This window comes from Sarcophilus harrisii, chromosome 3 (genome assembly GCF_902635505.1).
Source record: "Sarcophilus harrisii chromosome 3, mSarHar1.11, whole genome shotgun sequence".
NCBI classification, from domain to species: Eukaryota; Metazoa; Chordata; class Mammalia; order Dasyuromorphia; family Dasyuridae; genus Sarcophilus; species Sarcophilus harrisii.
The window spans coordinates 605,395,012-605,408,825 of NC_045428.1; the positions used below are offsets into that span (position 1 = coordinate 605,395,012).

At 35.7% G+C, this 13,814-nt stretch overlaps 1 protein-coding gene across 2 annotated transcripts in view; it reads right to left on the reverse strand.

Annotated features, from left to right (window-relative positions):
* LOC100914984 (zinc finger protein 454-like) overlaps nucleotides 1-13,814 on the reverse strand; it is a 388,067-nt gene that overhangs the window by 175,461 nt on the left and 198,792 nt on the right. The gene's annotated exons all lie outside the window — the stretch shown is intronic.

Sequence of the window (13,814 nt, forward strand, 5' to 3'; positions counted from 1 at the left end):
AAATAAAGATAATCTAATGTGTGACCTTAAGAAGTCAAAATTTCTTCAGTTATTGGCTCCCACAGCTGCAAAATGAGGTCTTTGGAATAGATCTCTTTAAAAATCTCTTCCAGGTTAACAATCGATGGCTCTATGTCTATCTCTTCCCGACTGTTAATCTTCTACAAGAAGAAAATTATGGTTGGCAAGACGTATGAATCCATCCTAGATATTATTGATGACCATTTTTTTTCTCCCTTCACAAATCAGTCGGGAAGACAAGGGAAGCTTCATGGAGATGGTTTGATATGAGTTAGGTAGGATTTGCAAAAGTGGCTCGAGGAACAATAAGACTAGAATGGAACAAGAACGGAGGTTTCACTGACAATAACAATTCCTAGTTTTTTTTTCTTTTCTTTTCTTTTTTTTTATGAGAAGAGTTATAGAAGGCCAGAACTCTGGAAAGGTATTAGAGAACCTCAGTGTGTTTGAGGAGATAATGGCTCTCTAACTAACATATACTTAGTTTGATGTAATGTTGCAATCATTCTAATGTGATTTGGTGATGTAATGGTTCTACAATTGGCACATGCTTAGTGTGCTGCAATGATGTAATCGCATTGAGGTGTTTAAGAGCTGAGAGGACTGGGAACTCAAGAGTCTCAGACAAAGATACAGAGAAGACTCCAGACTCCATCTTTTGACCATCCTGGTGGCTTTCCTGCCTCCTTCACTCCTCCACTAAGACCAAGGCTGATCCCGAGATCCTCCAGAGAGCTAGTCCGGTCACTACAAAGGGTGAACATTTCGACAATTCTGACATCTCATGTGTGTTGGCTAAATTTCCACATGGTATTCTCAATTAGAGTATGAGGAGCTCAAGGACAGGGGTCATATCTAATACTTCTCTTGGATTTCCCCCCATGTTGTACATTATCTCGTCCATAGCGGAGTGCTCAAAAACACCTTCATTGATCGGTTATGTAAAACTCACTGAAATAAAATGAATTTTGAAAGTTTTTAAAAATAGAGGAACAGAACATGGGCAGTCAGTCCTGAAGCCACTGACCATTTAACTCAGGTTGTATTCAATCCCTTTCAAAACATTCCCCAATTGATGGACATTCCTGCAATTTATAGATCTTTGGCCACCCAAGAGAGAACTGCTGTAGACATTTTAAAACATAGAAGTCTTTTTTCCAGTTTTCCTTAATCATCTTGAATAACAGAATTAAGGGACGCAGAGAAAAGACATTTGATCGGCCTTTGGGAATAATTCCAGATTGTTCTGCAAAATGAACGCTTGAGTTCACAGTGATAATTCATGACCCAAATTTTCCATATCTTCTCCCACATTTGTCACTTTCCCCTTATATCACTGCAGCTGATCTAATAGATAAAAATAATATCTCAAGGTTACTTTAATTTGAATTTGTGTAATAAATCATGATTTAGAACATTTTCCCATATGATTGTAAATAGTGTTGATTTCATCAGAAACTGCTTTTAGTTTTTGACCATTTATCACTTGAGAAATGACTCCTATGCTTTTACAATTGAAAGAGAAATTCCTTTTTAAAAAAATAAAATATGTGAGTGTCTATATGCCATGACAAACCCAGAAACTACAGAATACAATGAGAAAAACTTTTCACACAAATGAAGCCAGATTTAAATAATCAATTGCTCATGGGTAAGTCAGAGCTAATATAATAAAAATAACAATTCTACCTAAATTAGTCTACTTTTTCAGTGTTAAACCAACCAAACTGCCAAAAAATTATTTTATAGAGCTAGAAAAAATATTAACAAATGTCATCTGGGAAAAAAAAATATTGAAACTATGAAGAGAATTAATGAAAAAAAAAAAAGCAAAGGTTAGTGGCCTACCAATACCAAACCTAAAATTTTATTTTAAGGGAAGTCATCAAACCTATCTGCTAGTGACTGAGAAATAAGAGTGGTAGATCAGTCGAACAGGGTATATACACATGACACTATAATTAATGACTACTCTAATCTACTGTTTGATAAACCTAAACACTCTGGGATAACTTCCAGAATAAGAACTCAGTATTTAACAAAAATTGCTGGGAAAACTGGAAAATACTGTCAGAAACTAAATACAGACCTACCTCTAAAACCTCATACTGAGATAAAGTCAAAATGGGTACATGATTTAGGTGTAAGGGTAATAAAAGCAAATTAAGCGAGCAAGGGATAGTTTATCTGTCAGATCTTTGGAGAAAAAAAAGGAATTTATGGCTAAAGAACTATAGAAATTTATGAAATGCAAAATAGATATTTTGGGTTACATTAAGTTAAATTTTTTTGCCTAAACAAAACCAGTATCACCAAGATTAAAAGGGAAGTAAAATGCTGGGGAAAAAATTTCTTTATATCCAGTTTCTGATAAAGGTTTCACTTTCAAATTTATAAGAAAACAAGTCATTCTGACCAAAGAAAAACTAGAGATCATTATTGATCACAAAAGAGATAGTTTTGATTATAGTAAGTTAAAAAGTTTTTGTACAAACAAAAACTAATGCGGACAAGATAGGAAGGGAAGCAATAAACTGGGAAAACATTTTTATATTCAAAGGTTTTAATAAAGGCTGCATTTCTAAAATATATAATTGACTCAAATTTGTAAGAATTCAAGCCATTCTTCAATTAATAAATGGTCAAAGGATATGAACAGACACTTTTCAGATGAAGAAATTGAAACTATTTCTAGTCATATGAAAAGGTGCTCCAAATCACTTGATCAGAGAAATAAAAATTAAGACAACTCTTGAGATACCACCACACACCTGTCAGATTAGCTAAGATGACAGGAAAAGATGATGAATGTTGGAGGGGATGTGGGAAAACTGGGACACTGATGTATCGTTGGTGGAACTGTGAATACATCCAACCATTCTGGAGAGCAATTTGGAACTAAGCTCAAAAAGTTATCAAACTGTGCATACCCTTTGACTCAACAGTGTTACTACTGGGCTTATACCCCAAAGAGATTTTAAAGAAGGGAAAGGGACCTGTATATGCGAGAATGTTTGTGGCAGCCCTCTTTGTAGTGGCCAGAAACTGGAAACTGAGTGGATGCCCATCAGTTGGAGAATGGTTGTGGTATAGAAATATTATGGAATATTATTGTTCTATAAGAAATGACCAGCAGGATGAATACAGAAAAGCCTGGAGAGACTTATATGAACTGATGCTGAGTGAAATGAGAAGAACCAGGAGATCATTATATACTTCAACAACGATACTGTGCGATGATCAATTCTGATGGACATGGCTCTTTTCAACAATGAGGAGATCCAGGTCAGTTACAATGATCTTGTGATGAAGAGAGCCATCTGCACGCAGAGAGAAGATGTGGGAACTGAATGTGGAGCACAACAGAGCATTCTCACTCTTTTCTTGATGTTTGTTTTGCATTTTGTTTTCTTTCTCAGGTTTTTTTTTCCTCCTTAATCTGATTTTTCTTGTGCAGCAAGATAACTGTATAAATATGCATACATATGTTGGATTTGATGAGACAATGGTTATCTAGTTTAGCATGGTTCAGTATGATTGATTTAATCTTACAACAAATACTGGTTTCCTAGAGATATAATGATTGGTTTATACTCAGTGTGGAGCATATAAGCAGAGATGGAGAGCCACAGAGGACAAGCTCACTAGATGTTCTCAAAGCCAAGGAGACAGAATTCATTTCACTTTCTGGACTTTCACCTGGCTGTTCTTGTGGTGATTATGGAACTGACATGAAGGCTGCTCCCAGAGACCCCAAGAAAACTGAACAAAGAACATTACATATTTAACATGTATTGGACTATCTGCCTTCTAGGGTAGGAGTTGGGTGGAAGGAAGGGATAATTTAGAACAGAAGGCTTTGCAAGGGTCAATGTTGAAAAATTACCCAGGCATATTGCAGGGGTGTCCAGCTTCTGCAGGGGGTCCATGGGGCTGAGCAGGAGGAATAGGGGCTGTGTCAAAGGAAGACGGGAATTGTGGAGTACTTTGAGTGAGAAACTGATGGATGTGATGCTCCCACTTCTCTCAGGCTTCTTCAGGCTTTTAATTTTTATAACATGTAACATGAAAATAAAAATTTAAAAGAGAAAAATACATCATTATCATTTTCATCCACAATTATTTTAGCCAATCTGAGAAGTAGATAATGTCAATCATTTTAATTTCTATTTCTCAATAATGAACACTAATAATTTAGAGCATTTTTTTCATGTTTTTAAATTACATTTCTTTATTCAAAAAATTGCCTGACCAATTTTTTTAACCATTTGTCAATAAGGAGAATGACTCATATTCCTTAAAATTTTACACAGATCATTGTATATTTGAAATAAGAGTACTCTAGGAAATAGCCTATAAATTTTTAAAAACATTTCTTCTATTCTTATTTATATTGCTTTTATTTGAAGAAAACATTTTTTATTTAGTATAATTAAATTATCCATATCACACTTCATTCTCTTCTGTTCACTATTCCATAAATGTAATAAATAATAGGTCCCATTTCCTTCAAATGTTCTTGTAATAACTCCCTTTAGATCTAGGAAATGTATATCCATTTTGACTGGCATTGGTCTAGGCTCACTTTCCATCATACTTTCCAGTTTTCCCAACAATTTTTAATAAACGAGGAATCCTTATCCCAGTATCTTAACTCTACATTTCTCAAATGCAAGGGCATTTGCTTGTTGCTGTCAAATAAATGTAGTTTCTGTTCCACTGATCTGCTTTTGCCAGTACTCAATAGTTTTGATAATTATTGCCTTACAATCCACTTTATGATTTGATTTTGCCAAATCTCTACCCTTTGCACGATTTTTTATTACTTCCTTTCACATTTTTGACTGTTTGTTCTTCCAAATAAATGCCTTTTTTTTCTAATTCAATGAAATCAAGCTTTGGCAATTTGGTAATTCGGTAATCAAAATGGGATGACAAACTTGTTTAAGTAAAATTGTCTATCTTGTTAATATTGGCCCTGCCTATGCCTGACCAATTATTCTCTCTCCAATGACTTTTTTTCTGATTGTCATCATTTTCTACAAAGATTCTCTTCATAATTTCCTTGAATTTTTTGTTTTGCTCTTCTTCCCTACCCCACCCCTATTTTTAATTCAATTTCTCCTTTGGTTTTTTGGAAGGGCTTTATACATTCTTCCAAGGACTCTATTTCACCTTGTGAGCATTTGACTTTTCTCTTTGAATGAGGTATGGCTTTTTTAAATTCATGTCCTTCTTCTGACAGTGAATCCACATCATTTCTCTCCAGCTCTTTGACTGGTGGTAAAAAAAAAAAAAAATTCAACTTGAAAAGGCTCCAAGTCCAAAGTGGATGGAGAGTTGATGACACAGAAGACTGTGCATTGCACACAGGTCCTAAGGCTGAGATACACCAGGATGTGGATCTATTCTCTGGCTTGTGCTAATTTTGGTATGACTATTAATACCAAAATGAGAGAAGAAATGGTCCTTGCCCAGGGACAGCAGATTCTGGACATTTTCTAGCATAACCTCCCTGTACATCTTCTGAGAATGATCCAAAAGGCCCCACTCCTCTTCAGTGAAGTCCACAACCACATCTCTGAATGTCACCAACTCCTAAACCAGCAAAAGTCACATGAATTAAATAAGTAGATTAATTTAGGTAGTATTGTCATTTTTATTATATTCGTTCAGCCTACCCATGAGTACTTGATGTTTTTCCATCTGATTGGATCTGATTTTATTTGTATGGAAAGTGTTTTGTAGTTGTGTTCATATAGTTCCTGACTTTCCCTTGGCAGATAGACTCCCAAATATTTTATGCTATTGACAATTATTTTAAATGGAATTTCTCTTTGTATCTCTTGCTGTTGGATTTTGTTAGTGATGTATAAAAATGCTGATGATTTATGTCGATTTATTTTGTATCCTGCAACTTTGCTAAAGTGATGAATTGTTTCTTGGAGTTTTTTTTAGTTGATTCTCTAAGAATACCATCATATTATCTACAAAGACTGATAATTTGATTTCCTCATTACCTAATCTATCTCTTTTTTTAAATCTTTTTTTTCTGTTACTGTCAAATCTAACATTTCTAATAAAATACTGAATACTAATAGTAATAATGGCAGCTGATCTTATTGGGATGGTTTTAGTTTGTCCCCATTTCATATGATGCTTACTGATGGTTTTAAATACATGTTACTGATCATTTTAAGGAAAAGTCCATTTATTCCTATACTCTCTGGGGTTTTTAATAGGAATGGGTATTGGATTTTTCAAATGTTTTTTCTGCATCTATTGAGATAATCATCTGATTTTTGTTAGTCTGGTTATTGATATAGTCAATTATGCCAATGGTTTTTCTAATACTGAAACAGCTCTGCTGTTTATATATATATTATATGCTGATATAAACCCCACTTGGTTGTGATGTATTATCCTGGAGAGGAATTTTTGTAATCTCTTTGCTAATGTTTTATTTAAGATATTCCCATCAGTATTCATTAGGGAAACTGCTCTATAATTTTCTTTGTTTAGGTATCAGCACCATATCTGTCATAAAAGGAATTTGGTAGGACTCCTTTTTTTCCCTGTTTTTTCAAATAGTTTGCATAGTATTGAAATGAATTTTTCTTTAAATGTTTGGTAGAATTCACACGTAAATCCATCTGGTCCTGGAGATTTTTTCTTAGGGAGTTGATTAATAGTTTGTTCTCTTTCTTTTTTCTAAAATGGGACTATTTAAATAATTTATTTCCTCTTCTGTTAACGTGGGCAATCTATATTTTTGTAAGTATTCCTCCATTTCACTGAATTGATCAAATATATTGACATATTGTTGGGCAAAATAACTCCTAATTATTGCTCTAATTTCATCTTCATTGGTGAAAACTTCTCCCTTTTCATTTTTTAAACTAATAGTTTGATTTTCTTCTTTCCTTTTTCTAAACAAATTAACTAAAGGTTTATCTATTTTGGTGGTTTTTTCATAAAATCTACTTAGTTTTATTTATTAATTTAATATTTTCTTACTTTCAATTTTATTAATCTCCCCTTTTGTTTTTAGAATTTCAAATTTGGTATTTATTTGGTGGTTTTCAATTTGATGTTTTCTAGCTTTTTTAGTTGCAAGCCTAATTCATTTATCTTCACTTTCCTTATTTTATGCAAGTAAGCTTCTAGAGATATAAAATTTCCCCTAATTAGCACTTTGGCAACATCCCACAAATTTTGGTATGTTATTTCATTATTGTTATTCTCTTGGATGAAATTATTGATTGTGTCTATGATTTATTGTTTCCCCCATTCATTCTCTAGGATTAGATTATTTAGTCCAATTAATTTTTGGTTTATTTCCCCCAGTCTTTTATTGCATGTTATTTTTATTGCATTGTGATCTGAAAAGAATGTATTTACTATTTCTGCCTTTCTGCATTTGATTTTGAGGTCTTTATGCCCTAATTCAGGGGTCCTCAAATTTTTTAAAGAGGGGGCCAGTTCACTATCCTTCAGACTGTTGGAGGGCCAGACTATAGTCAAAACAAAAACTTTGTTTTGTGGGCCTTTAAATAAAGAAACTTCATAGCCCTGGGTGAGAGGGATAACCGTCCTCAGCTGCCACATCTGGCCTGCAGGCCGTAGTTTGAGGACCTCTGTGTCTAATATATGGTCGATTTTTGTATAGATTCTATGAACCGCTGACAAAAAAGTGTACTCCTTTCTATCTCCATTCAATTTTCTCCAAAGATCTATCATACCTAACTTTTCTAAAATTCTATTTACTTTCTTTCCCTCAGTTATAATAAACTTTCTTTGCCTCTTCATGAGATGTAATTTCCCTCATTTTACCTCCATTTTCCTCTTTTTCCAGTACAATCAATCCTCTTTCCACCTCTAGATTATTTTTTAATATTATCACAGGAAAATCAAATTATATCTGCACTTAAAGTCTAAAATAGTCTTAACTAGATGAAAGCAAGACAAGAATCCTAAGGAAATGTTACTCCCACAATGGCCACTGTTAAGGGATATAAGACTCCTTCCAGCCAAGTCAAGTAGAATTCTCTATTTTTTTTTAAATTAAAGTTGTTTATGGATAATTTATATAATTTAAGAATTCAACTGATCAAATACAAAAGGAACTGAAAAAGGTAAATGAAGAAAATATTCCACTAAAAATTAGAACCAAAGAAATGGAAATGAATGACTCAAGGAAACATCAAGAATCAGTCAAGCAAAACCAAAAAATTGAAAAAAATAGAAGAAAATGTAAAATGCCGTATTAGAAAAACAACTGGCCTGGAAAACAGATATAAGAGAGACAATCTAAGGATTATTGAACTTCCTGAAAATCATGATGAAAAAAAGCCACAACACATTATCATTCAGGAAATCATCTAGGAAAATTGCTCTGATGTTCTAGACTCAGAAGGTAAAATTGCCATTGAAAGAATTCACTGATCAACTCATGAAAGAGATCCCAAAATGAAAACTCCAAGCAATATCATAGCTAAATTTCAGAATTATTGGACCAAAGAAAAAATATTGCAAGCAGCCAGAAAGAAACAATTCAAATATTTAGGATTACCCAGAATTTAGCAACCTCCACTTTAAAGGATTGAAGGGCCTGGAATCTGATATTCTGAAAAGGCAAAGGAACTTGGAATGCACCCAAGAATCAACTATCCAGCTAAATTGAGGATTGTTTTTCAGGGAAGAAGATGGACATTCAATGATACAGGTGAATTTCATTTATTTCTGATGAAAAGACCAGAGCTGAACAAAAAAATCTTATCTCCAAATACAGAACTCAAGAGAATCACAAAAAGGTAAAAAGGAAAGAACTCTTGAGAACTACATCTCTGTTATGGATATACTATGTGGCAGAACAAAGATGGCAGAGTCAAGGCCAGACCTTGCCCACCCTCTTCCCTAAACTGCTCCAAATTCCTTTAAATATCAAATCTAAATAAATTTTAGAACATCACAACATTCTAAAAAATGGAGCAGAATCTTTCCAGCCAAGACCAACTTAGAAGCTCAGCAGAAAAAGTAAGTGGCTCAAGGGTGGGAATCCAACTTGTAGTCCCAGTGCAGGTCACACCAGCAGTACTGTTAGCTTTCAGCCCAGAGACAACAAAGGGACCTAGAAAGTTACAATAAAGGTCTTTTTGTGAAAAAGGCAAAAAAAAAAAAAAAAAAAAAAAAAAATTAAAACTGATCATTGAGTAAAGAACAAAGAAAAGATTTCCTGGTTCTGCTCATTTCTCTTAGCATCATTTCATGCTGGTCTTTCTAGGCCTCTTTGAAATCATCCTCCTGATCATTTTTTATAGAACAATAATATTCCATAACATTCATAAACCTTAACTTACTTAGCCATTCTCCAGCCGATGAGCATCCAGGTAGTTTCCAGTTTCTAGCCACTACACAAAGGGCTGCCACAAACATTTTTGCACTTTTGGGTCCCTTTCCCTCCTTTAAGATCTCTTTGGGATATAAGCCCAGTAGAAACACTGCTGCATCCAAGGGTTTGTACTGTTTGATAGTCCTTTGAGCACAGTTCCAAATCACTCTCCAGAATAGTTGGATCAGTTTACAACTCCACCAATTTGCATTTCTCTGATCAATAGTGATTTAGAGCACCTTTTCATATGACTAGAAATGGTTGTAATTTTTTCATCTGAAAATTGTCTATTCATATCCTTTGACTATTTATCAATTGGAGAATGGCTTGAAACCTTCTCTATTCTTACACTGAAGAGCTGAAATGACACTAGGTATGATGCCTCATGGTCAGAATGATCTGATGTCTTTGCTTTATGATTGCTTTCACTTGTTTGTGGAAATAATCATTCATTTCAATATTGAATTACTGAAACAGTGGGGAAAACAGAGGGTTTCCTTTCTTGTTTAAAAAATGGAATATTTTATCATCTGGGGTTCTAGATGGAGCAAATGCATAAGAAAAAACAATGATTGTTTTTCTTTCTGAAAAATAAATCATTTCAACATCATGTAAGAACTCTAGAACACTGGAAATCAGAAATCAAGAGAATGAATCAAGAAGCAGACTCATGGCTGTCATCTGATACCTTGGAAGGCATCATTATTTTTAAACATGCTACATATAGGACCAATTTTTGACAAAAACACTTGGATGCTGATGCTCTTCATTTCATTTTCTTTCAGTTTCCAGGGAAAAGATAGGATTTGTTTTTTCAAAAGTTTGCTTTTTTTTTTTTTTTTCCAAGCAATTCTCTTTCTTGCAGAGGAAAATCTCTTCACTTTTTTGCCTTTTTGATTTTCATTAAGACATCACTCATCTGATGAAATTGAAATTATTACCACTCATATGAAAGAGTGTTCCAAATCATTATTTATCAGAGAAATGCAAATTAAGACAACTCTGAGATACCACTACACACCTGTCAGATTAGCTAAGAGGACAGGAAAAAATAATGATGATTGTTGGAGGGGATGTGGGAAAACTGGGACACTGATACATTGTTGGTGGAGTTGTGAACAAATCCAACCATTCTGGAGAACAATCTGGAACTATGCCCAAAAAGTTATCAAACTGTGCATACCCTTTGATCCAGCAGTGTTTCTACTGGGATTATACCCCAAGGAGACACTAAAGAAGGGAAAGGGACCTGTATGTGCCAAAATGTTTGTGGCAGCCCTGTTTGTAGTGGCTGGAAGCTGGAAAATGAGTGGATGACCCTCAATTGGAGAATGGTTGGGTAAATTGTAGTATATGAATGTTATGGAATATTATTGTTCTGTAAGAAATGACCAGCAGGATGAATAAAAGAGGCTTGGAGAGAATTACATGAACTGATGCTGAGTGAAATGAGCAGAACCAAGAGATCATTATATACGTCAACAACGATACTGTATGAAGATGTAATTTGATGGAAGTGGATTTCTTTGACAAAGAGACCTAATTCAGTTTCAATTGACCAATGATGGACAGAAGCAGCTACACCCAAAGAAAAAACACTGGGAAATGAATGTAAACTGTTTGTATTTTTGTTTTTCTTCCTGGGTTATTTTTACCTTCTGAATCCACTTCTCCCTGAGCAACAAGAAAACTGTTTGGATCTGCACACATACATTGTATCTAGGATATACTACGACATATTCAAAATATATAGGGCTGCTTGCCATCTAGGGGAGGGGGTGAAGGGTGGGAGGGAAAAATTGGAACAGAAGTGAGTGCAAGGGATAATGTTGTAAAAAAAATTACCCTGGCATGGGTTCGGTCAATAAAAAGTTACTATAATAAAAAAAAAATAATTAATTAAAAAAATGAATAAAAATAAAAATAAATAAAAAAAAGACATCACTCATCTTCTACTTACAATGTATATTTCATTTTTAGATTCCATTCTGTCTATTATTGAATTTGTGAACAATCACAGAGGATTCATTCTCTTATTTACTGCATTCTAAAATCTATAATATTAACTGTATACAAGGAAAAGGTCCCATTTTAAATAAAGCCTGAATTAAATTGAAATTACATGACCTCAAATGTATAATTACCAGAGAGGATCTCACCAGATGGAATTGGAGAATTTTCCTAAACTATTTTATTACATTCTTTAGGCAAAGACTCAAAACTGTTAAGATTTTTAAGACTTGGCCCAGACCCAAGGTACCCACCTGCTAAAGTCCAAAGAACTTGTTAGATAAGGAGAATTTATAATCTCCTGTGTACATTTTCTAACAGAAAATTGTCATCATTACCATTGATTTTAAAACAATATATACCTAATCATCTGCATACATTTGTAAATATTGTTTACCAAATACTCCAATAGTATAATTCATCATTTCACAACATCTAGATTAAAAGATGTTCTACTTTCTCAAGGATACCATTGGATCAGCCTCAAGGAATTAGTTTTCAAATGACCATGTATCAGAATAAAAGAATCATCAGAATCATAGTAATATAAATGATGTAAACTTACTGTCAAAAACAATTAATTCTCTTACAAAGAAAAATAATTTAACCATTTATGAATTTGCCATCAAGAATAATCACATTCAAGTATCTGGACTGAGTCATTTTAATCCAAAAGCTATTGTGTCAATATCCCATTTTAAGAGTATTATTTTTTTATGAAGGAGGCAGAGAGATTTCAGCTCAGAAAAGGAGGTAGAGAGACCTCAGCTTATAGAGGAAGCAGAGAAATCTCAGCTCAGAGAGATGGAGACAGAGACATCTTAGAGTCAGAGAGATCTCAGCTCAGAAGGAAGGAGGCAGGGAGATCTCAGCTCAGAGAGGAGATGGAGGTTGAGAGCTCTCAGCTCCCTGCGATTCTGTTTCAGGACAAGAGGTTGTGGGTGGCTACCTCTAATCCCAAGAGCCAGCCCACTCAGGCCCCCACCTTCCAGAATGACCTTCTTCTGAAAGGACTGGGATTCTACCTGGGCCCCACCTACCTGGCTGATCATCACTGAGAGCTCCCCTCCTCTGCAAGATCTCCTGCTCTCCTAGCTCTCCCAGCTCCTTCCTCACTAGAGTGTGTCCATATACATCCCTCCTTGCTCTCCCAGCCATTCTCTCCCCCATTCCCTCTCCCCCAGCCCCAGCTCTCCACCCCAAAAACCTTTACCCCCAGGGCCAATGCTAGGCCTTCTGTACCCCATCCTAACCTGGGGCCCTTTTCCTTCTTGCTCTGATTTCCCCAGAGGTCCTCTCACCTAATGTGAACCGGACTCTAAGAAGGAGCTGAACCCAGCACATCTCAGCCTCCGGTCCTGGGGCACATGATTCCAGCACCCATTATACATTTTCTCTACTTACTTACATAGACCTTCAGGTCTCCCTTTAGGCCCAAGGTTTGGGTGGCTACCTGATTAACATACTAGGAGGCCCCCGATTTCCCCCTTCACCCCTCAATATCTGGGCCCTCATGGGAAGGGGAGAGGTGCCCAGAGCAGAACGTTGGTCCTGAGGCACAAGGATGGCAGGGAATCTGGGAGGAGGCCAGGGGAGGACTGAGGGGGTGAGCAAGCTTAATCAAGGGGTCCAGAACGTGAGGTGACAGATACTGGAGGCTGATCCAGAGTTCCAGACTTAGACATCACTCTATACAAACAGGACAGTCTGGGACTTGGTTAGGCCCAAAAATAGCCTATTGGGCTTCTTCTTGACAAGGGTCAGTTCAGAGCCCACATCAACACAATCCAGATTTATGACTCAGGAGCACTCAAATTCCACCAAAAGTATATGGCCGTAATTTCCACTTTTGAAACATCGATGACTAAAGGACTTTTCCTCCATTTTTCTTCCTTCCACTTTGTTAAGACTAGGGAGATCCAGCAGTGGAGTTGCTCCTTCCTCATTTTCAGCACCTAGCTCAAAATCTTCCTGTTGGCAAGGTTACAGATTTTTTTCACCTTTACCTAACTCTTTTAGTAAGGAGTAACTGAATCATTCTTTTCATCAATAGAGAAATCTCTTGAATTGGTTGAGGGGAACTTTCAGTGGCTCCCAGTGTGTGGAGGATCCATCCTAGGAGCAGTCCCTTGTGATGGGCAGGGTTTAGGGGAGAGAGTCCCCACTCCATTCTTCTGAGAAGAGAGCAATCCTTTGGGGTAGAACTGAGAGTCTTGGGGAGGGGGAGAGATTTCCTGTGAAAAGAGTAAGCTGTCAAGGTGTGAGGCCATCCTGGAAGCAATTTCCCTCTCTTCTAATTTGAGAAGAAGCCTCATTTTAGTTTTGCAGAGATGAGGAAGAAAAAAATTGCTTTCATTGTGCTTAGAATTGAATCAGTTATAGACAGTTAAAT